Source organism: Maylandia zebra, linkage group LG2 (genome assembly GCF_041146795.1).
Source record: "Maylandia zebra isolate NMK-2024a linkage group LG2, Mzebra_GT3a, whole genome shotgun sequence".
Lineage (NCBI taxonomy): Eukaryota > Metazoa > Chordata > Actinopteri > Cichliformes > Cichlidae > Maylandia > Maylandia zebra.
In genome coordinates, this window is record NC_135168.1 from 7,653,957 (window position 1) to 7,676,597 (window position 22,641).

Consider the following 22,641-nt stretch of genomic DNA (forward strand, 5'->3'; position numbering starts at 1 on the left):
CAACCTGTGGACACGCAAATGGAAAGCACTGAGAATCATACAGAAGCATAAGAGCTGTTTATTGTAACACGTGTGTGTGTGTGTGTGTGTGTGTGTGTGTGTGTGTGTGTGTGTGTGTGCACATTAATAATACACTGATGTATGTTAGTTTGATTTATGCTATATCTGAGAAAACAATTGCAGAATTTTACATCAAAGTTTCCAAAGCTGATGTTTTGTTGTTCACACTGTTTTATATTCATATATCTGTGAAGGTTCTCAGTCATCCAGGTCATCGTAGTCACAGGAGCTTGCAAAGAAAAGCGTCTGGACTTCTTTAAGTTACTTGAAGACGTTTCACCTCTCATCCGAGAAGCTTCTTCAGTTCTAAGGTCAAATGGTGGAGAGTCCCAGATATAAACCTAGTGGGAGTGACCCCCCACAGAGGGACAAAAGGACCCCCTGATGATCCTCTAATCGCCTGAGCCAAGGTGTGAAACTGGGTGTGGGTCCCAATCAGCCAGAGTTTCGGGTGTGTTCATTGTGAAACCTGGCCCCACCTTATCATGCGAATTCCTGAGGTCAGAGGGCCCAGGATGTGAGTGGGCGTTAAGGCGTCTGGGAAGGATCTCAAAACTGGATTATAGATGGCAGAGAGTTGGTGTCGTAAACCCCGCCTCTGTTCAATGATGGTCGCTCACAGTGGACATAGATGGCTTCTTTCACTCCTCTTTCAAACCATCTGTCCTCTCTGTCCAAAATGTGAACATTGGCATCCTCAAAGAGTGTCCTTTATCCTTAAGATGCAGATGGACAGCTGAGTCTTGTCCTGTGGAGGTGGCTCTTCTATGTTGTGCCATGCGCTTGTGAAGTGGCTGTTTGGTCTCTCCAATGTAGAGGTCTGAGCATTCCTCGCTGCACTGTACAGCAAACACCCCATTGTTAAGTTTGTGTTTTGGCGTTTTGTCTTTCGGGTGAACCAGTTTCTGTCTGAGCGTGTTGTTGGGTCTGAAATGCACCGGGATGTCATGCTTGGAGAAAACTCTCCTGAGTTCCTCTGATACACCAGCTGCATAGGGGATGACAATGTTGTTGCGTCTGTCCTTCTTATCCTCCTTCGCTGGTGTCTGGTCTTCTTTTCTTTGCCTCTTTGCTGACTTTAAAAACGCCCATTTAGGATAGCCGCACGTTTTGAGTGCTTCCTTTACATGTGTTTGTTCCTTCTTTTTTCCTTCAGGCTTAGAGGGAACATGTTCTGCTCGGTGGTGTAGGGTCCTGATTACTCCAAGTTTGTGTTCCAGAGGGTGATGGGAGTCAAAGAGGAGGTACTGGTCCGTGTGTGTGGGCTTCCGGTAAATTTCGATGTTGAGGTTGCCGTTCTCTTCAATGTGCACGGCGCAGTCCAGGAAAGGCAAACAGTTGTCCTTTGTGTCTTCCCTGGTGAACTTGATGTTCATCATCAACATATAAAGTCGTTCATAACAAACTGAAAGGCCGGGAGTTTAAAATGCAAACCGATGGAAGCAGCAGTAGAAGACTATAATGTCACAGAGCACACAGTGTCTATTATTGTGTAGACATTTATAAATAAGAGCTTAATAAAGATGCTTAATTTCTTAAGAAATAAACAGGTGGAGGGATCTTTATCAAAAGTGGATGTTGCATCTGTGGCTAAACCACTGTACCCAAAAACTTTAAAAATCTAGTGTGTGTGAGGCTGTGTAAGTAAAGCTTGCCCTTCACACCCGCGTGTAACAAAACATTTGTTGGGGGTTGTGGATTTGACACCTCAGCATTGTGAAAGTGGGGAAACATGTTTCTGGCTGTGCATAAGATTTCTGCTTACAACTTAGAATCTCAGTTCTAAATGAAATTCAGATGTTTTTTTAAGTATGGCTAATGTATTAATTGACTTCTAAGGCACACACACACACGCACACACACACACACACACACGTGCGCGCACACGAACAACAACAACACCAACAAAGAGAAGAAGAAGAAGGGGTCGTTTTACTACGCATCATAAAAACGCAATCATTCATCTTCCAACTGTATCTTTCTGTTCTGTCTTTAGAATCATTGGTTTGTGACCTTCCTTCTGTGAGGGCACACACACACACACACACACACACACACACACACACACACACACACACACACACAATTTTAAGTAGGCAATACGGTTACCATCATCCTGTCTGGTTTATTGAGTGGGTTGAGAACTGATACATAGACGACTGAATTAGTATTATTTTGGGGAACATGAGAGCAGGGTGATCAGAATCTTGCAGCCAGAGTTTAAATGAGTGAAACTGGCAGATTTTTGTTTTGTTTTGTTTTTGTTTTTGAAGTACGGGTGTTTTCTCACCTATAAGAGAAAGAACATTTTGTGACAAGTCCTAAGACCGGGCTTTTGTATTTTTTCTTTTGTTTTTCAGTTTATTTGTCATTTTTCATTTTATTTTTATTTTTTGAACAGTGCACTGATTTTTGTTTGTGAATTTCTTTTCTTTAAGCAGATCTGCACGTCGGGAATTAAAAGTGCTACACGTCGTCAAGAAAACCGTTGCGGGTGGGTTTCTCCACATTAAAATGGGCTCTGGAGAAAGCCACTTATTGGGACAAGTCCCTGTCCAAAAAGGATTCAGCGATGTAATCTGATCTAAAGTTCTTCTTTTCTTTTTGAAATGACGTCATTTTGCTGAGAGTGGAAACTAAATGCGACGACAGGTTCCACTATCAGCAAAGAAAGTAAGAATGGATGAATGAATGAATGAATGAATGAATGGAAATAAAACAAACTGACTGACTGGTAAAAGCTGACAAGACTGACTGACTTAACACCATTGCGTGAAGTCAACCCCCACCTGACAAAGGTGTGGATGTATCTCTGTGTGTGTCTCTGTTACAGGAGCAGAAGGATGACAGCAACATCTGAGGTTGCGTGATGGTTTAACCTTTTAAATGCCATTTTTATGTTTGTGAATCTATCAGAGGTGTGTTATTCATGGGCTTGTGGTACTCACAGAAGTTACTGTGAGAAAGTGTGTACACACCTGCGCAGCGCTAACATTTGCATTTTTTCTACAGCATTGCAGTTTTTTATGTGATTTGATGATGTGGTTTTTAGCAGAACAATTGGTGGATGTTTGTTTCTTTATTACAGGTTTTGTTTTCTTTAAGAGTGCATGTAGCATTCAGCAGAAGTGGACAAGTGACATGAGAAAAACAAATAAGGGATGCAGCTTTTATGGAATATTTGAAGATGGGCTATTGAGCTCATAGTGATGAAATGGGTGGAGTGACATTGTTTAAGGGAAGTCACAGATTAAATTGTGGAATAAATTGGGATGATTCATGATTTGGGACAAATTATGGTAATAATAGTGATTTAATGATTGGAGAAAACCTGCACATGATACTTGTCTGTTATGCTGAGTACTTTATCACTTTCATGATCTATAGTTGGTTGCAAATGTGAAGTTTGATTTAGATTGTTTTAGGGAGACTGTGCAACATTCTTATGCATGTCTCATTGGGGAGTTGACACATGGCGAAAGCCGTGTGGAGAGAGGAGTGTTATTTTTTCAATTTGTAGATGTCGTGAGGTGCCAGAGGCAAAGTGGGTGTGGCTGAAGGTCTACAAACGAAAGTGGAACGAGCCCAGGTGGACGGGGGGTCCATTCGAGGTGGAGACCAGGACCTCACACGCGGTCCGACTGAAAGGGAAAGGGGAAACCTGGTACCACTGGAGCTAGTGTGCTGTAGCGGAAGAGCCTAAGAGGTCGGAAAGGCTCTCTGCAAAGGAAAAGAGGGGGAACTCGGCTGAGACCCCCCTACATGGATCCCAGCCCAGGGACAGAATATCCTCTGCAGAAGATCCATGCAACGACTGAAGGGTAGTCTACCCCGGAAGTTGAAGAAAGAAGAGTAAGAGAGAATCACCCGACTCAGAAGATAAAGGTTTAAAAATAATAATAACAATAACGACGAAAACAAAAGTAAATAAAAAAAAAAAAAAAGACAAAACAAAAGAACAAGTGAGATTACATTGGACAAAAGCGATGAGAGAAATAACTAAAATGGGGTTATGGGGAAAGTGGAGAGCAATGGTAGTGTTAGGAGTGATAACTGTTGTGATTGTAACTGTGATTTTTCTTGCAAGTGAATTGCCCAGAGACAGACCTGAATCCATTCCAGCAACTCCACCATCACAGGCCACGGTGGAGCGAACCAAACGTAGTGAAACAGGTAAATCAGATGAGTGTTTGGATTATTATGGCGGTGTAGAGTTGGACTACGTTAAAGGGTCCACAATCTCGTATGCATTTGATCTTTGTGCTGTCATTAAATGCAAGGGCTTACTGAACAGTTGAGTCCAACGTCTTTAATGGCAGTACTAAATCGGATGGCGTTAGATATGTTGTTGGGATAAAAAGGGGGCGTTTGGGGATATGTATTGTACTTTCATTCCAAATAACACAGTTCCCGACGGCTCTGTGACCCGAGTTCTGGAAGGCCTAAAGACGTCCACCGTAATGTATGAGCATTCGGGATTAGATGACCTGTTGGAAGCGTGGACGACCTCTGTCTTTGGGCAATGGAAAGATTTTATTACGTATGTCAATTATGGTTTCTTTGTCTGTTTTCATTGCAGTATTAGTGACATGTGGGTGTTGTTGTGTGCCTTGTATCAGAGCCTTGTTCGTAAGACTCATCAATCGTGCTGTGGGAGAGTCTGATACAAAGGCCGACACCATGATGCCACTTTTGGGAAATGGGGAGTCACAGTATGAAAACATTATGGTGAAAGATTTAGTTTAGTTTTATCTGCCATGGAGCAGATAAAAAAGGGGGACTTGTAGGAATGTTTAGCTTATTTTAGAGTTTACAAATATGTTATCATAGAATGTAGAATTATTGTAGGGACACTGTTTGTAAAGTAATAAAGGCCTCACTCTCTTGTGAAGTTAGGAGTAGATTTTAGAAGGCTTCTCCCCCACTGAGTGGAAATTCCCCAGAGGATGCAAGGTAGGGGTTTATGACCTCTAGGGAGTCATCTACCCCCACAGTGTTTTAACTGTTACACACACACATCCACACGCACACTCACTCATGTGCACTCACACATACACACAGGTATGCGCACACACTCACTCACGAGCACTCACATAGACACGTGGGAACGTGCACATGTAGGCATTCACGTGCTCGTGCACATACAAACAGAGAGAGTTTGCAGCACACCGTAGAGGGGTTTTATGATGGGGTCACTTCTATAAAGCTGACTGTAACCAACAAAGGAGTGAAGATTTTTGTAGAGGGACACCGGCCTCATCTTCCCTTCTAGAAGTGCATGCTTAAAGATGAATGAAGATGAATGTAGATGAATAAAGATTTTGTGAAAATGACTACTGAGTCCGGTGCCATCTCTGGATGCTCGAGGAATAAGAAGAACCGGGGTAAAACTGATTTCTCAACAGTAACATCTAGCAGGGTGACAGAAAAACCCAGGGTAACTTCTAAGGACCTCAACGTCTCTCTCACATTGTGTTTTTTAAACATGCTTCCATTTGTCACTTCAGTCTTTACTCTGAAATACAGGAAGAGAAATCATGGCTGAAACAATTTCTCATGAAACCAGGGGTGTGGTCCAACAGTCAGTTTGGTGAGGAAGGTTCCTAACTGAGAGAAGTGACCCAGAAGTATCTGTGTAGCAGCCACAATGAATCCAGATCATGAGCTTTATTAACTGATCAAAGTCTCTTCTTTCATCTTCTGTATCATTCAGTTTGCATTGGTAATGCCCATTATTGTAATGCTTTTTTAAGACCAGCAAAACTTTATTTCACTTTGGGTTAGCTGGGATAAGTGATGGATGGAGGGAATTTTACTTCAGCCACAGAAATCCTAAACAGGAAGGAGGAGCAGAGTTACAGTGGATCACTATCCAGCAGGGAAACAAGGTTTATTTCAATTTCTTGGCCATGAGTGAGATTTACTGAGTGGGCAAATTAGGGAGACGACACCATCAGATCCCGAGCCCTCCATGTGTTAATCAAGAGACGGCTGCTGTGCTACATCCATAAATAATGAATAAATTAGGAGCTAAAGCTGAAAGGACAGTTTATTTGTACCATCTTCACGTGAACACATTCAAGAACATCACAGATGAAGAAACATTAAAAACTTCCACACTACATAAAGCAAGAAAAATAGTTTTTCTTTCAGGTGGTTTCAGAAAAACAGAAACATCAAACATCTCCAAGACTCTCTTTGAAAGAACTAAAAACCTTTGTTCTCATGGTCCAATCATGAGTGAACTCCCCGATGAAGCCTTGTGTGCTAAAACATGTCAGAGTTTTAAAGGTTAAACATGAGTTTCCAAAACGTTTTGCTGGAGAACAATGAACTATTTGACTGAGTTTCAATCATTTACAGACGAGCAAAACCAGGACAGAGAAAAAAGGACAAAACTGACTCAGTAAATACAGAAAAGAAGATCCCATGTAGATCTGTATTATGTAGAAGTTCAGCCCAGCAACCAGTTCAGTTCAACACAAGTTTAAATGATTCTATCTGAACTCTGTGGAGCCTGATCTCAAGCTTTTTGAGTCTGACACAGAAACCAGAGGATCTTTCTGTGTCTTCAGATTCACTGTGATCCAGTGATGGGAGTGAGTTCAGCCCTGAGTGATCGCGCTGATGTTTGCACAGAGCAGACAATGAGGTGAATGTTTGGGCACATTGGTAACAGTGAAACAGTTTATTAGTAACGTGGGATCGTTTGTGTGCAGAGTATGAACTGAGATTCCTGAAGCTCTTGTCACACTGGTCACAGCTGTAGTTTCCTTCCATGTGTGAACGTTCATGAATGTTACGAATACCTGACTGTGAGAAGCTTCTCTCACAGTGTCTGCACTTGTGTGGTTTCTCTCCTGTGTGGACTCCTTTGTGTGATTTAAGCTGACTTGCAGTGGTGAAGGATGACCCACACTGATCACAGAGGTGCTTTTTAACCCCACTGTGAATCAGTTCATGTTGTTTTAACTCACTTGTTGTGGTGAAGCTTCTCCCACATTCTTTGCAGTATTTCAGTTTGTCTCCAGTGTGTCTACGTTGATGTACTTTTAGGGTCTTTTGCTGACTGAAAGTTTTTCCACAGAGGTCACAATGAAAGTCTTTCCCACCACCACAGTGATGACAGGGTTGAGAACTGGATCCATCTGTGTCGCTCTGCTTCTAAACAAAGACACAAAGACAGTGTAAGTCAGTCCTTCAACATTTGTATCCTGAACGTCGCCTGAAATAAAGAGCATCTCTGCAGACGTCCAACTACATTTGACTGTTTCAGTTAACACACTCAGTTTACTGGGCTGCAATAACTACAATACTACCACCATAATACTACAGTAATACTAAAATCATAACTGAAAGGAAAATCTGAATAATCACTCAGAGCTGCTTTTCCATGCAGTAGAATTGCTAACATGCTAACACAGTTTAATGAGCAGAGTTGTTCCAAACAGTCAGGCTAAAATGACAAGATAACAATATAAATACATACCTCACAGTAGCTGCACTTGTAGAGTCTCTTTCTGGTGTGGATCTGTTGGTGTTGTCTCAGGTAACGTGGAGATTTAAAAGTCTTCTCACACAGGTCACATTGATAAGGTCTCTCCTCAGTGTGGGTAAACATGTGTCGTTGTAACTGTGCGTCTGTTGTAAAGTATTTGCCACACTGTTCACAGCAGTACACATCATGTCTGGTGTGAATGCGTAGGTGTGTATTTCGGCTCCCTCTCCAGCTGAAAGTTTTTCCACAGATGTCACAGCTGTATGCCTTAATTCCAGAGTGGGTAACTAGATGACTCTGTAAGTGGCTACTGCGAGTAAAAGCTCTGCCACACTGATCACAGCTGTACGCTTTAACTCCACTGTGGATGAGTTGGTGTTGTTTTAGGGAACGCTTGAAGGAAAAAGACTTTCCACACAAGTCACAGCTGAACGGTCTCTCTCCAGTGTGGATGACCTGATGCTGTTTTAGTGATGCCTTCAGAGTAAACTCCATCCCACACTCGTCACAGCTGTATGGCTTAATTCCAGAGTGGGTAACTAGATGACTCTGTAAGCTGCTACTGTGAGTAAAAGCTCTGCCACACTGACCACAGCTGTACGCTTTAACTCCACTGTGGATGAGTTGGTGTTTTTTTAGGGAATCCTTCAAGGAAAAAGACTTTCCACACAAGTCACAGCTGAACGGTCTCTCTCCAGTGTGGATGACCTGATGCTGTTTTAGTTTAGCCCTCACAGTAAAACCCTTCCCACACTCGTCACAGCTGTATGGCTTAATTCCAGAGTGGGTAACTAGATGCTTCTGTAAGTTGCTACTGTGAGTAAAAGCTCTGCCACACTGATCACAGCTGTACGCTTTAACTCCACTGTGGATGAGTTGGTGTTGTTTTAGGGAACCCTTCAAGGAAAAAGACTTCCCACAAAAGTCACAGCTGAACGGTCTCTCTCCAGTGTGGATGACCTGATGCTGTTTTAGTGAAGCCCTCACAGTAAAACCCTTCCCACACTCGTCACAGCTGTATGGCTTAATTCCAGAGTGGGTAACTAGATGATTCTGTAAGTTGCTACTTTGAGTAAAAGCTCTGCCACACTGATCACAGCTGTACGCTTTAACTCCACTGTGGATGAGTTGGTGTGTTTTTAGGTAACCCTTCCTGGAAAAAGACTTTCCACACAAGTCACAGCTGAACGGTCTCTCTCCAGTGTGGATGACCTGATGCCGTTTTAGTTTAGCCCTCACAGTAAAACCCTTCCCACACTCGTCACAGGTGTGTTTTTTCTCTCCCTTTCTTCTGTGAGGTTTGTCGGCCTCCTGAGAGCGCTGACTTCTGGCTCCATGTTGGTCCTGCAGTGACAGAGATACAAACAGAGGCAGTGAGTGAAATGCAGTCGTGGAACAAACTCAACCTTCAAACTCCATTAACACTAGTTTTAAACCTGAAGGTGGAGCGTGGCACCAAACACCTTAAAGGTCTCTTATCCCCACCTGCTGGTAGTTCTAACACATTACATCCAACCTGCTGTTAAAGATAATTCATGACTGTTCAAACACTAAACACGCACACACACACACACACACACACACACACGTTATTTTATAATTTAGATTATTTTGTTGTTTCCTATTACATATTTCTATAATTTGTATAGATTTATACAGAATTATTCAGTGATAATAAATCCTATGTTTGTTTATTCTAAAGGGACCCCGTTAGCTTCCACAACAGATGTTGCTCGTCTTCCGTCAAATACTCACATAAAATATTACACAATAAAGTGGATTCAAGATATCCACATAATTTCACTCTTACATCCACAGTGAGGTTTCACAATTGTTCAAATATAAGCAATCAATAATAATAATAATAATAATATCAATAACATTGAGGCACATTACACAAATTTCAAAAACAAATCATGTCTTACAATATTTACAACAACTAAAAGCTCTGTAAATCGGCTTTTAAGTGTTCATTGAAGTTTTGAATAATTCTCTAATTTTTTAAGGCAACTTATTCCACTTAAAAGTTGCTCTAAATGTAACAGTTTTACAAAACGTTACTTTTAACTCGAGCATTTACTAAATTGCAGCTTGTTGAAAACTGTGTAATATGATGATGTATTTCATCTGGATACTGCAGCTGAGCAGAATAAATGTGGTGTGTTTAACAGAATTGCTTTCTTTAGAACTACAAGTAAGCCATAGAATATTTTAGCCTGTACAGGAAGCCAAGAAAGGTTATTATGCATTTGATCAATATTAGTATAGTATGAACATCTTCACACTAATCTGGACGCCTTATTCTGGACTAACTGAAGTCTGTTAAGATCTGTCTTATTAGCTGCTGACCAAATGATTGAACAATACTCCAGATGAGACATTACTAGTGCATTAATGACATCTTTCATAATGAAGAAGTGATACACAAAGAGCATTTCATAGCCATAGCTATGCCTTGTCGGCAGAGTTATGTGACATTAGTGATGTTTGTACTTTCAGCGTTAACTTGGTTTTAAAGCCTTTAAAATATACGCCGTTCAATAGTCGACCTTAATCTGACAGAGAATGTGATGATTTTGTGGATAATTAAAGTCAGTCATATATCCACAAACACAACAAGCTGAAAGTCAGTGATGCTGCTCGGTTTGCAGTCCTGAACATCACGGCACAAGCAGGATTCACTGCACTGTTAATGTTAGCTGTGTTATATTGCTGTCTCTGTTCGGTGGTGTCGAGCCAAACGCACTTTAACGTGTGTTTGAACGAGCTGACGGTTCACTCGTTAAGCTGAAAGAAAGATGCTTTAATCACAGCAGTCACACATGTGTCCACTGCACCATCTGGAACTCTTCTTGTTTACACTCGTAATAACACAAACACTAAATCCTGCTTCTCTGGTGCTGTTGTGTAGCAGTGTGTACACCTGAGACTGTCACCTGTCTGTCTGTCCTGCACTCTCTCTCTGTTTCTTTCTCTCTGATTGTGGAATAAAAGTATGAACATGTGTTTATAAGTTACACTTGTGTTTGAATCCTGCAGCTTATCACACATTTGATTTCCATGTGTGACGACTGCAAGTGTCCAGAGTGAGGACAGACTGAGGGAGCCACTGCTGCACATCATCTGTGAGGCTTTGCAGCCCTGATGATCCACCAGGACAAACTCAGCAGTGTGTGAGGAAGAGGAGGAGGAAGAGCCAGCAGCAGCTGACAGATGGAGAGAATAGACAGACTGTTCCCTGTTTGTGAAGGACTGCTAGGAAAGTTTAACATAACTGTCTGTGCTGAATCAGTCTTATTAGGTAATGTTCAAATAATGTGATCATCCCAGTGTTTCCAGTGTGGGAGAAAGTACTCAGAGTACTCAGGGCCTTCAAGTTACACACTATGAAAGGCAGCAACAAGTTCAATGTTCAGAAACCTAAAGTCTGTATCAGCAGCAGAATGGAGCTAAAAATAAATGTTTGTTTCAGTTCTATGAAGCTTTGAGTATTTTGGATCAGTAGCTGCTGTGTTTGTTGCATCATATTGCTGTAACTGTTTATATGCTTTATATATTCTGAGCTAAGTTGATCTATAATCTTACATCATATTCTATAAGGATGTTATGTGTTTGTAGACTTCCTGCCCAGTTTGACCCATTTAGCAGACGTCAGCCTGTTTAAGGCTCTGATATCTATTCTGTGTGACTTACAGCAGTTATGACATGGTCTGATTTTCTCACCCAATAAAGGAATATTTCATATATCAGTCTACTCTTCATTCTATCAGACACAGTTATCACAGCTCGTACATTTGCTTTTTACACATATATGTAAGCACTGAGCCAAATTTAGTACCAACATATTAAAAGAACAATATTTGTCTCTTATATATGATACATCTGTATACACACTGTCACAGATACTTGTCTGTGAGTGAAGTGATTAATATAATAACTATAATATTGGCCATATTATATTTACATTACCACAGTGAGATGACTTTAGTCTCATGAACAACATCAGCTAATTGTTATTTACAGCTAATCTTAAACGACTGTTCAGCACAGAAATGAAGCCCAACAATCATGTTTCACAGTCCTGTGGTCTCAGCCTCAGATACTCATCAAATCACACAGAGCTCATGTAGAAACAAATGAACTAAATATGTTCTCCTTCATTTCTGTCAAACAAAGCCGTATGAAACGTTTCCAGCTGTTAGTATCATGGTTGCTAGGCAACCTGGGCAGCGCGACGGAGGCTAGACGTCCCATTTCACGAGCCTACGAGCCTCGCACTTCGGCCTTAGCGGTCTTTGAGTACGCGGCCCTTGAGGACTTTAAAGCTGCAGAACCTGAATCGGGATACAGCCATGATGATCTCCAGCCTCGTGCTCGCCAACATTCTCACCTGAGTTAAGAAGACGATCACTGAAATGGTCTCAGCAGGTCCTTTGATGACAGCAATGAAATGCAGTGGTAAGGCTTTTTGGGGATTAAGTTCGTTTTCATGGCAAAGAAGGACGATGCAGTTCATCTGATCACTCCTCATAACATTCTGGAGTGCAGGCAAAATGCTATTATAAAAACTTAAGCAGCAACTTCTCCAGGTTCCAATATTTATGCAATTCTCAAACCTTTTGGCCACGACTGTATAACCTCTTCTGAAGTTTAGTGGATATTATACATGGTTATGCTCAGGATGTGTCGGCCAGTTTCCACTGGAAACGCCTTTTGGTTAAACTGTCAGCGAGGAATTTGCATTTGCACTGTTACATTTTTATATAACTTTAATGCACATAAACAACAGCTGCTTGTTTCAGTGAAAATACATTGATGGGTTTTTAATAAAGTTGTGCAGCTGTAAAGTATTTTGTCTGGTGTCAATTCTATCGTCAGCTACATCGTTATGGCAAATGTTCAGATGTATATGGTGATAAATATCTTTGGTCATATGGTCCTGCTCTGTCTGTCACCTTCTGTGTTGAGCTCATTGTTTCCTCTGTAGTGGCTGAGCTGAGTCCAAGTAGCTGAAAATGTTCCTCTGCTGCTCCGTCAGACTCTCCTCCTCCTGCTGATCAGCTGGGACACAAAACAGATCTTTGTTAGGCTCCACACTGCACTGAAGAGTCAAAGTGTCTCATATGTTCATCTGACAAGTAAAAGAACACATGTTTGTTTCCCGAGGTGGGCAACTTGTTGGAAACAAACACAAAAGGTTTGAGCACTGATACCTGCCATTGCTGGCATTGAAAGATGCAACGCCAGCAATGTGGATTGTCAAGACTCAAACCAATCATCAGGCAAAGACAACAGAGATCAAATGTACCGCATTTTGATCCGGGACGTAATCTGCATGAAAACAAGCGCTCACTCTTCCTGCTCGACAAATGACAAGGGCGGAGCCTTATACCACGTGATACAGAAGCTGTGCCGTGTGATGCTAAAATTAGCAGGGAAAAAACCACGGAGAGCACGTCAGGGATGACGAGAAAGTGACAGGAGAAAATCCGTCCCGGTCAACCACCCAAACATCAATAACGGGAACCTTATACAGCGCTTCCCTATACACGTCGAACTCCCGCAGGCACAAAGACATTACGGAGGCTATCACTTATCACCTGACCAAAGATATGGCTCCATCAACACTGTGCAAAACGAGGGATTTAGGAAAACGATCAACACCCTAGACAAACGCTACACAGTGCCGTCCCGCAACTATTTTTCTATTGTTGCACTACCTGCTCTGTACACGCAGCGTCGAGCAACGGTGGAGACGGAATTTCAAGCAGGACAACATTTTGCTGCAACAACAAAACGTGAGACATTTGTTGTTTTATGTTTATTTATTGTTATGAGAGAATCATGATCTCAATTCTAAGCCAAAAAATCGTGATTCTCATTTTATGCAAAATCGTGCAGCCCTAACATTAACACAAAACTATTGTTTCACCAGAGAAACACACATGAAGAGAGAGAGAGAGACAATAACAGCTACCAAACAGTCGTCATAATTCGTCACACAATGAGAAAAGGACAAATCAACAAGTAACAATGACTAATTAATATTAAAATCTGTAACATAATGTATTGTTTGGAGTTTAGTCTGACTGGTTCAGGATGACCTGCCATTATCCAATCACACGTCTGCTTACCTGCATCTTTTCTCTTTTTTCTAACCTGAGCACCTGATGGCTTTGAACTTTTGTTGTCCATCTTCCATTGGATTGAATTTTGCGCTCCAGTACAAACGCAAATCCCCCAACCTGAGGATCAGCACAATTAACCTAACAGCAGGCACGTGCAGAGGGCGGGGCTAGAGGGGCTTGAGCACCCGCCCCTTTCCTGATGGGTGCCCAAGGTGCCCTTTTGTTGAGGCAACTTTAAAAAAAAAAGATTATTATTTTTTTTATGTGTGTGTGGGTGCGGAGTCCTGTCTGTGCCCCTCAACAATAATATTTAACTATTAATCACAGTTTTGCTAAATAAAAGGATCTGGCTTGCATCAGTCACATGATCACATTTAACAAATGATCACCCTTGACAGCAGAACGCGCTGGTTACGAGCCGGGAACGAGCTCACAAAGAGCACGCGCATTTGTTGCGGTCCGGAGCTGTAGGAGAAACACAAGTTAACTCAGAGACACAGACTGATGCCACACAACCAGTAAGTAGGTGCACAGCGTGCACTGTAGTGTGTAGCACCCAGGAGTATTAGCTTATTACGTACACGTTGGTAAGCTGTCTTGTTGCTACTGACGAACTGAAACAAACGAGCGTGCTGTGTGTGCAACAGCGCGACAAACATTACCTGTCCTTTTATTAACTGCACAGGTTAATAACAAGTACAGCGTAACTAGCATGACGGAGTTTATATACTGCTGGGCGGGTGCTATGAAGTTACTGATAGTAAATTTTATTTTATGCTTAAGGTTAGTTTCTCAAATTTCTCAAAATCTTAACAAATTGTGCCAATCCTTACATGTTGCACCAGCTGATTTATCATCAAAAGTGGAGAAGTCTGTGACAGAGGAGACAGAAGAGCAGCAGAGAGAGATGGAAGAGCAAGAGAGCGAGATGGAAGAGCAAGAGAGAGAGATGGAAGAGCAAGAGAGAGAGAGATGGAAGAGCAAGAGAGAGAGATGGAAGAGCAAGAGAGAGAGATGGAAGAGCAAGAGAGAGAGATGGAAGAGCAAGAGAGAGAGAGATGGAAGAGCAAGAGAGAGAGAGAGATGGAAGAGCAAGAGAGAGAGAGATGGAAGAGCAGGAGAGAGAGATGGAAGAGCAAGAGAGAGAGATGGAAGAGCAAGAGAGAGAGATGGAAGTGCAAGAGAGAGAGATGGAAGTGCAAGAGAGAGAGATGGAAGAGCAAGAGAGAGAGATGGAAGAGCAAGAGAGAGAGATGGAAGTGCAAGAGAGAGAGATGGAAGAGCAAGAGAGAGAGATGGAAGAGCAAGAGAGAGAGATGGAAGAGCAAGAGAGAGAGAGATGGAGCAAGAGAGAGAGATGGAAGAGCAAGAGAGAGAGATGGAAGAGCAAGAGAGAGAGATGGAAGTGCAAGAGAGAGAGATGGAAGAGCAAGAGAGAGAGATGGAAGAGCAAGAGAGAGAGATGGAAGTGCAAGAGAGAGAGACGGAAGAGCAAGAGAGAGAGATGGAAGAGCAAGAGAGAGAGATGGAAGAGCAAGAGAGAGATGGAAGAGAGAGATGGAAGAGCAAGAGAGAGAGATGGAGCAAGAGAGAGAGATGGAGCAAGAGAGAGAGATGGAAGAGCAAGAGAGAGAGATGGAAGAGCAAGAGAGAGAGATGGAAGTGCAAGAGAGAGAGAAGGAAGAGCAAGAGAGAGAGATGGAAGAGCAAGAGAGAGAGATGGAAGAGCAAGAGAGAGAGATGGAAGTGCAAGAGAGAGAGACGGAAGAGCAAGAGAGAGAGATGGAAGAGCAAGAGAGAGAGATGGAAGAGCAAGAGAGAGATGGAAGAGAGAGATGGAAGAGCAAGAGAGAGATGGAAGAGCAAGAGAGAGAGACAGAAGAGCAAGAGAGAGAGACAGAAGAGCAAGAGAGAGAGACGGAAGAGCAAGAGAGAGAGATGGAAGAGCAAGAGAGAGAGATGGAAGTGCAAGAGAGAGAGACGGAAGTGCAAGAGAGAGAGATGGAAGAGCAAGAGAGAGAGATGGAAGAGCAAGAGAGAGAGATGAAAGAGCAGGAGAGAGAGATGGAAGAGCAAGAGAGAGAGATGGAAGAGCAAGAGAGAGAGATGAAAGAGCAGGAGAGAGAGATGGAAGAGCAAGAGAGAGAGATGGAAGAGCAAGAGAGAGAGATGGAAGAGCAAGAGAGAGAGATGGAAGAGCAAGAGAGAGAGATGGAAGAGCAAGAGAGAGAGAGATGGAAGAGCAAGAGAGAGAGAGCCAGGGCATCGATTACTTTGCTCGCCCTGAACCTGCCATATTACAGGCCTTCTTAGATTACCACCCACAGCAGAACAGTAGCAGTGCAGTTGTGATGAGGGTGTTCAGCTGTAAAGATGGCACCAACAGGAAGTGGCTTACTTATTGCAAAGAACGCCATTTATTGTTCTGCTTTGTGTGTCTGGCATTTGCAAGGCTGACTGACACCAGCACATTTATAACAGGCATGAGTGACTGGCGACATATACATCTGCGCACAGAGGAGCATGAAAAGAGCACTACACACCAGACCTGTGCTGAAGCTTTTTTCTTAAGGTGCTCAAAAGGCAACATCAGGAGCTTGTTTGCTGGCAGTCAGTTGTCAGCTCACAGAGCACAAGTGAAAAAGAGACGGCAAGTTTTAGAGCGTATAGTGGATGTGATCAAAGTACTTGGGAAGAGGGGACTCAGCTATAGGCATGTGGAGAATGAGGCTGCATACACTTTAGGTGATAACACCATCGATCATGGTAACTTTCTGGAACTGATTGTGTTATTAGGCAAGTATGATATGTGCCTTGGAGAACATTTGAATGACTGCATTGAAAAAAGCAAGAAGTTGCATCAGACCAGTGGATCAAGAGGTAGAGGATCTCTCATCACCCTACTCTCCAAAACAACTGTCAACTCAGTGATTGATGCACTTGGCCATCTCCTTCAAGAGAGCATCGCCAGTGATGTCCAGAAAGCTGGGATGTTTTCTGTTCAGCTAGACACAGGTTATGATCAGTGTTCAGTAATCATCAGGTATGTTACTGAGTCTGTGCAGGAGAGGCTTGTCTCCATAGTGAGGTGCGAAGCATCCACGGGGCAGTACTTTGTAAACTTGCTTTCTGGAGTTTTAGAGCATCTGAATCTAGACAAGGCCATGTGCATTGGGAATGCAACAGATGGTGCTTCAAATATGCAGGGCCAGTACAAAGGCTTTTCAGCACTTATGACTGCCCAGTCTCCAACTCATGTGCATGTGTGGTGCTATGCACACATACTTAATCTTGTGATTGCTGACATAACACAAAGTGTCATTGAAAGTGGATCACTCTTTAATTTACTTAATGACATAGCTGTGTTCATCAAGGAGTCCTATCACAGGCTTAATCTGTGGGAGAAACAAACCGAAAACACAAGACACAGATGCCTCAGTCCAATAGGTGAGACACGGTGGTGGGCCAAGCATGATGCCCTCCAGAAAATCTTTGGACATTTTGGAAAACCAGATGATGGCCTCTTCGTTGATGTAGTGCTGACGATGGAAGCCATTGAAAAGAGGGAAAAAGAAAAGCCAGCTGTTCGTGCCAAAGCACGAGGCTTTAAAGAGTGTCTCTTGAAGCATGAAACTGTGTTAACAGCACAGATATTTCTTAGAGTGTTTGAGCAAACAACTCCTCTGTCAAAGTACCTCCAGTCAAAGGGGATGGACATTCTCTCTGCCCATCATATGGTGACTGCCACACAAGATGGCCTCAAAAGTATTGCCAGGGACTTTCCAACTGTGAAGACAGCTGCAGACACATTTGTGAAACAGACAAATCAAAAACTAGAGGAGAGGGAGAACAACACAGACATGGAAGTGGAGGCTGAACTACCTAAAAAGAGAGCCAAAAGGAGAAAAGGCATGGCCGGAGAGATGCCTGAAGATGAGTTGCAAATCAATGCTGAGAAATCATATGAGGTGAAAGTGCACAACATCATCCTGGACACAGTTATTGAAGCAATCCACAGACGATTTGTCATACATGGCCCTCTTCTTGCCGATTTGGCATGGTTGGACCCCAGGAAGTTTAGCCAGGTCAGAACAGTTTCTCTTCCAAGTAATGCATTTCAGAACCTCAGCGCCTGTCTACTTAAATTTGACAGCAGGGCTACAGTTAATAACCTTCAGTCAGAACTGAAACGTTTTGCTGAACAGTGGGAAAGGCTTAAGACATCACATGTAGATGAGTACACGACCAGAACAGCAAAGGACAGATCTGAAGAATGGGACGAAGAAAGTGAAATTGTGACCGAAAGCTGTGGTTCTTGCAAAAATTGCCCACTGTGCTGCTATCAAATACTCAGGCGGTTCAACATGCTGTCTGATGCCTATCGTCTCCTTGGGCTGGCATACAAGTACCTGCTGACCCTCTCCCTCACTCAGGTTGCCTGTGAAAGAACGTTCTCTACACTCAAGTTCATTAAAAGCAGACTCCGAAGCAGCCTGTCTGCAAACAAGCTGGAGATGTTTATGCTGATGGCCACTGAAAAGGACATTCTCATGTCATTGGACTCTGACATGGTCATTGACAGGGTAGCTGAGAAGAGTGACCTGCTGAGAAAGCTCCTTTTGTAACCTGGTGAGGTGAAATAAAAATGAGCAAAACATTCCTAATTATCTATTGTTAATATTAAATTCAGCTTTATTGTTATTGCCTAAACGAATACGTTTAGTATCTACCTTCACTTCAAACAAGTCAAGTGATTGGTAAATGCTTAGAATTTGTCCATCTTAATAGATAGAATAAATATGAGATTGGAGTATTAGGCATTTATAAACATATATTCTTACAGTCTTAATCTGTCATTGTTTCATTTCAGATGCTGTCAGTCATTTTAGGAGGACTGAAGTGTGTTCATTTTAAGTAAGTACTATATGGAATATGATTCAACCATTTTTCTAGAGTAAGCATACCAGTACTGTCATCGTCTGAAAAAATCTATTAAGTACAATTCTTTCTCAACCTTCACTGTCCTTTCACTTCATAAAGGTTTCCATGTCTTAAGATATGTTCAGTGTTGCTGCTGTGGAAGTGTTGTAGGTGACCTTTTATTGATGAGTGAATAGTCTTCGGTGATACAATTCAATCATAATCTGTCCTTTATAGATTTTAATATTCATCTAATCTTTATTCCTTTCTGTCCTGTTTGTCAGGGTCTGATCATACATTGTTTGTTTAAGAGGTTCGAGACCATTCAACTTTTTAAGTTCATCAACGTAAGTACTAGTGTATATGATTTCTCTAATTCCTTTCTGGAATAAAGATGCCAGTACTGTGATCATCTGAGCAAGTCCATCAATTGCCATTCACAGTTCTTTGTCCTTTCACTTGTGTCCTGTTTTTCAGGGTCCCATATAATTTCTTCAGAAGTAAGTACTGTATATGATGCCAGTATTTTCCCATATTTTCTAGATACTGTATTAGTACTGTGTGTAAAATGCCATCAAAAACTCAATTAAGTGTTATTCTTATTCTTCTTTCTCACCTTTCTTTCTCTGTCTCCTTTCATATTTAAAGGTTGCTGTGTTAACAAAATATATTGTGCTACCATGCTGTTTTCTATTGTTTTGGTAAATAAATACTTTATGAAAATATCCCTAAATCTGTCATTTATTAATTTTAATATTAATTAATGATCATGTCTCACCTCTAGTGTTCTTGGTCTTAATTTCAGGTTTCTACCATGTGTTGTAGATAGTTCAGGAGGTTAACTCTACCAAGCAGTCTTTTTGTTTCCGCTATGTACTGTTTAAAATCCCGAATAGGGGGAATGGTGTAGGTTTAACTTTATCAGATTGATACATATATACCAACAAGGCAGTGTACATCAAAGCAGTTGTTTTCATGCAAAGGCTTTATGGTTTTTCCTATAGCGATTGACAGACCACGTGACTTTGCGCATTGCATGCCGGGAACTCCTGGCAAAACAATCCAAGTACCGCATCAAATACAAGCATTTGCAATTGCAGCACCGCAAAACGTTCATTCTCCGGTTCCAATACCTTCTTGATTTTTCTTTGCCGCACAAAAAAGGTATGTACAAAACGACGGAGAACAATGCCGGTCCGTACAAACACAGACTCGACGAAAAGACAAAGAAAAGTTACGAGGAAAAATCAAAGGAGTGAAAGGGTCAGATCCTTACGAGCACACAGAGGGACAAAAGACGTTAGCGTGCTGCCCAACTTTCACCACGCTCAGATTTATAATTATACGGTTCTTGGAGTGAGTGCATACACTCATGAAGTTTAGTAACTTCAGCTCACTGCAACAAGCCCAGGTACAGTTTACCGACGGATGGGTACAGGACCTTGAAATGCACCGAAAGACCATCGTACGAACAAAGGTACGTTTACCTTTGTTCGTCTCACAAATCGTCGTCATAAGTACACATTCGTTAACCGTGTATTAATATAACCTTTGAGCTCAACGGTAATTAATTAGTAGTGGAAAAATACTTGTAATATTTGAGCCATTTCTGCTGTCCAACTACTTCTTACAAAATACATTTTTAATGTTAATTAGATTTTTTTTACGGCAGAAATAAAGGTTATATAAAAGTCACTGCCACAGACTGATTGCGGCTTCTACCTTGTTACATTAATGTTGTTTGTAGCTCAGTATGACTTTATGTCATCCATGAGGGATGCATTTGACATATGTTTCACATATTATAGCCCAACAAGTTATTTATAGCAATTTAAATACGAGCAATCAGTTTCTTTGCAAATACCGGAAATCAGTTTTTGGCAGACAATCACTTTTTGGCACAACACCGGCTATTGCAGTTAATAATACAGCAGCTTCTTGCCATTTTTTGTGTTTCTTTTTATCGCTGTGTAACTGAGTTCAATTGAAAGCCTGCATGCGCTAGTACCGCTTGCCAAAAGTTCCCAGAATCCTTTGCGGTTTTATCCATGAATGACGTCACATTTTTGGTGGGCCGGTCTCCAGTCAAAATGCCCGGGCCGATTTTTTGTCCCAGTCCAGCCCTGCCTGCCCTCCAGCACTATCCACAGCAACCCCTCAACAGCAACATTGTACCCATCAGGTAAAGCATCGGCTACGTTTGCTTTGCCTTGTTGCCCATATTAGATTCTTGATGAAAGTGTGTTGTTGTTATTCAGCCTGGTTCAATGTGCCCCTTTTTAACTTTGAGCACCCGCCCCTTTAAACCTCTCTGCACGGCCCTGCCTAACAGACCTACACCTTAGTTCACAGATTCACTTTGTCTAAGGTTGATTTCTGGGATTTCACACAACCCAGGATTCAGATCGTGAATCCATGATGGGCTTGGATTTACATCATTATCAATGAAATGTGCTCTACTTGGAAGCAGCCGGCCCCGCCCCTTTTGACGGGTTGTGTGAGACTTTAAATCATCAAACTGTAAATTATAAATTTAAATTGTTATTGATCCTTTACCCCGAGTCCTAAAGTGTAGATTTATTTTCTTACTCTTCTTATATTTATTGTTTGTTTACTTGCACCGCTGTAACTGCAGCCTCGTCGTCTCGTCTCTCTATATGCTGGACTGTCTGTAGCGGAGATGACAATAAAGTTTACTTTGACTTCAGCAGCGCGCAGGCGCACCGAGGGCTCTCGCGCTCACTTTATAGAATGTAGAAAAAACATGGGTGCAGATTATAAGTCTGTATCATAATATCTGTTTGTTGTTTTTATTTTGTTTTGCGAGTTGGTTATTAGATGCCGCTCCAGCCAGCCAGAGACTCCCCGCCGCCCCGCCCTCTCCTCCCTGTGCCGCCAGCAGCAGGCGCACCTCGCAAACGGAGGGCGCCCTTACTCCCAGCAAATGGCTGATAGAAAACCGATCGGTGCCTACGAATTTCCCAATATGCGCTGGCATGACGTCGGGGAAGCATGGGTACGACCGATTATTTTATTTTTTTCTTGCCCGTGATGCCCCCCCCACCACGATGCATTCTATTGGTTTGCACACTTACACACACCCAGCTGTGGTTTCCTGTTTTGCTGGACTCTGGAGAGCCCCGCCTTTAACGCTCTTCTCTCACAGAGAGCAACAGAAAACTTGGAAAAACTCCAGATTGACTGAACTCAGTTCAAAGTTACCTTGACACCTTTAGATGTGAGACGTAGTGATGGTCCGCTTGAAGCTGACGCTCCGGTGCGTGTGTCAGAAAGATCAACGCGCTGCTTCAGAAGCACCGTGTCGAGGCTTGATTCGTTTGGCCAGAGTCACGTGATCAGTGACGTCTGAAGCTTCGTTTAGAACGTACCTTTTTTTAAATCGAACTTTATTGAAACACAATGAGTATACAACATACAAACAGATGAAGTTTACAAAAGAACAGAACATGAACATACAGAACCAGGAGTAAAAAATTATGATATGAGTAGGCGAAAAAAATCAACATATAAATATTGTTCTGAGAGGCTTTTTGTTGGTTGAGTCTGAAATTGATTGTATGTACAATTCATATCCTTATAAAACGGCAGAAATATGGTGTTTTATTAATAAACTTACATTTATGGATATAAAATAGCTAAAAGTATTAACACATTTTTTATAAAAAAACATTTATCATTCTTCCTGGGGAACTTAAAGAAACAGAATAAAACATTTTCCCATCGTAAAGAAAACTCCCTTAAAATATGGACAATAACAAAACTGCTAAATTCTTCCAGAATCTCTGTGTAGAGGAACCAAAAGAGATGTGCCACAGTTTCTGCATGATCCCCACAGAAAGTTCAATTAGTATTTATGTCTCTTTTAAATGTTACCATATAGTGACTGGCTGGGTCACATTTATGAAGAATTTTATATGAGATTTCCTTCACCTTGTTCACAATTAGATATTTATGGGATCATCCAGACTGTCTTCCAGGTGATATCTGGAACATGTCGGTTCCAGTAAGATATTC

At 41.9% G+C, this 22,641-nt stretch overlaps 1 long non-coding RNA gene across 1 annotated transcript; it reads left to right on the forward strand.

Annotated features, from left to right (window-relative positions):
* The first annotated feature begins 12,942 nt into the window (after positions 1-12,942).
* On the forward strand, positions 12,943-18,954 carry LOC143420680 (uncharacterized). The gene is made up of 3 exons (XR_013100408.1): positions 12,943-13,356; positions 18,557-18,600; positions 18,891-18,954. It is a non-coding gene; the product is annotated as an uncharacterized LOC143420680 (long non-coding RNA).
* Positions 18,955-22,641: the final 3,687 nt, after the last annotated feature.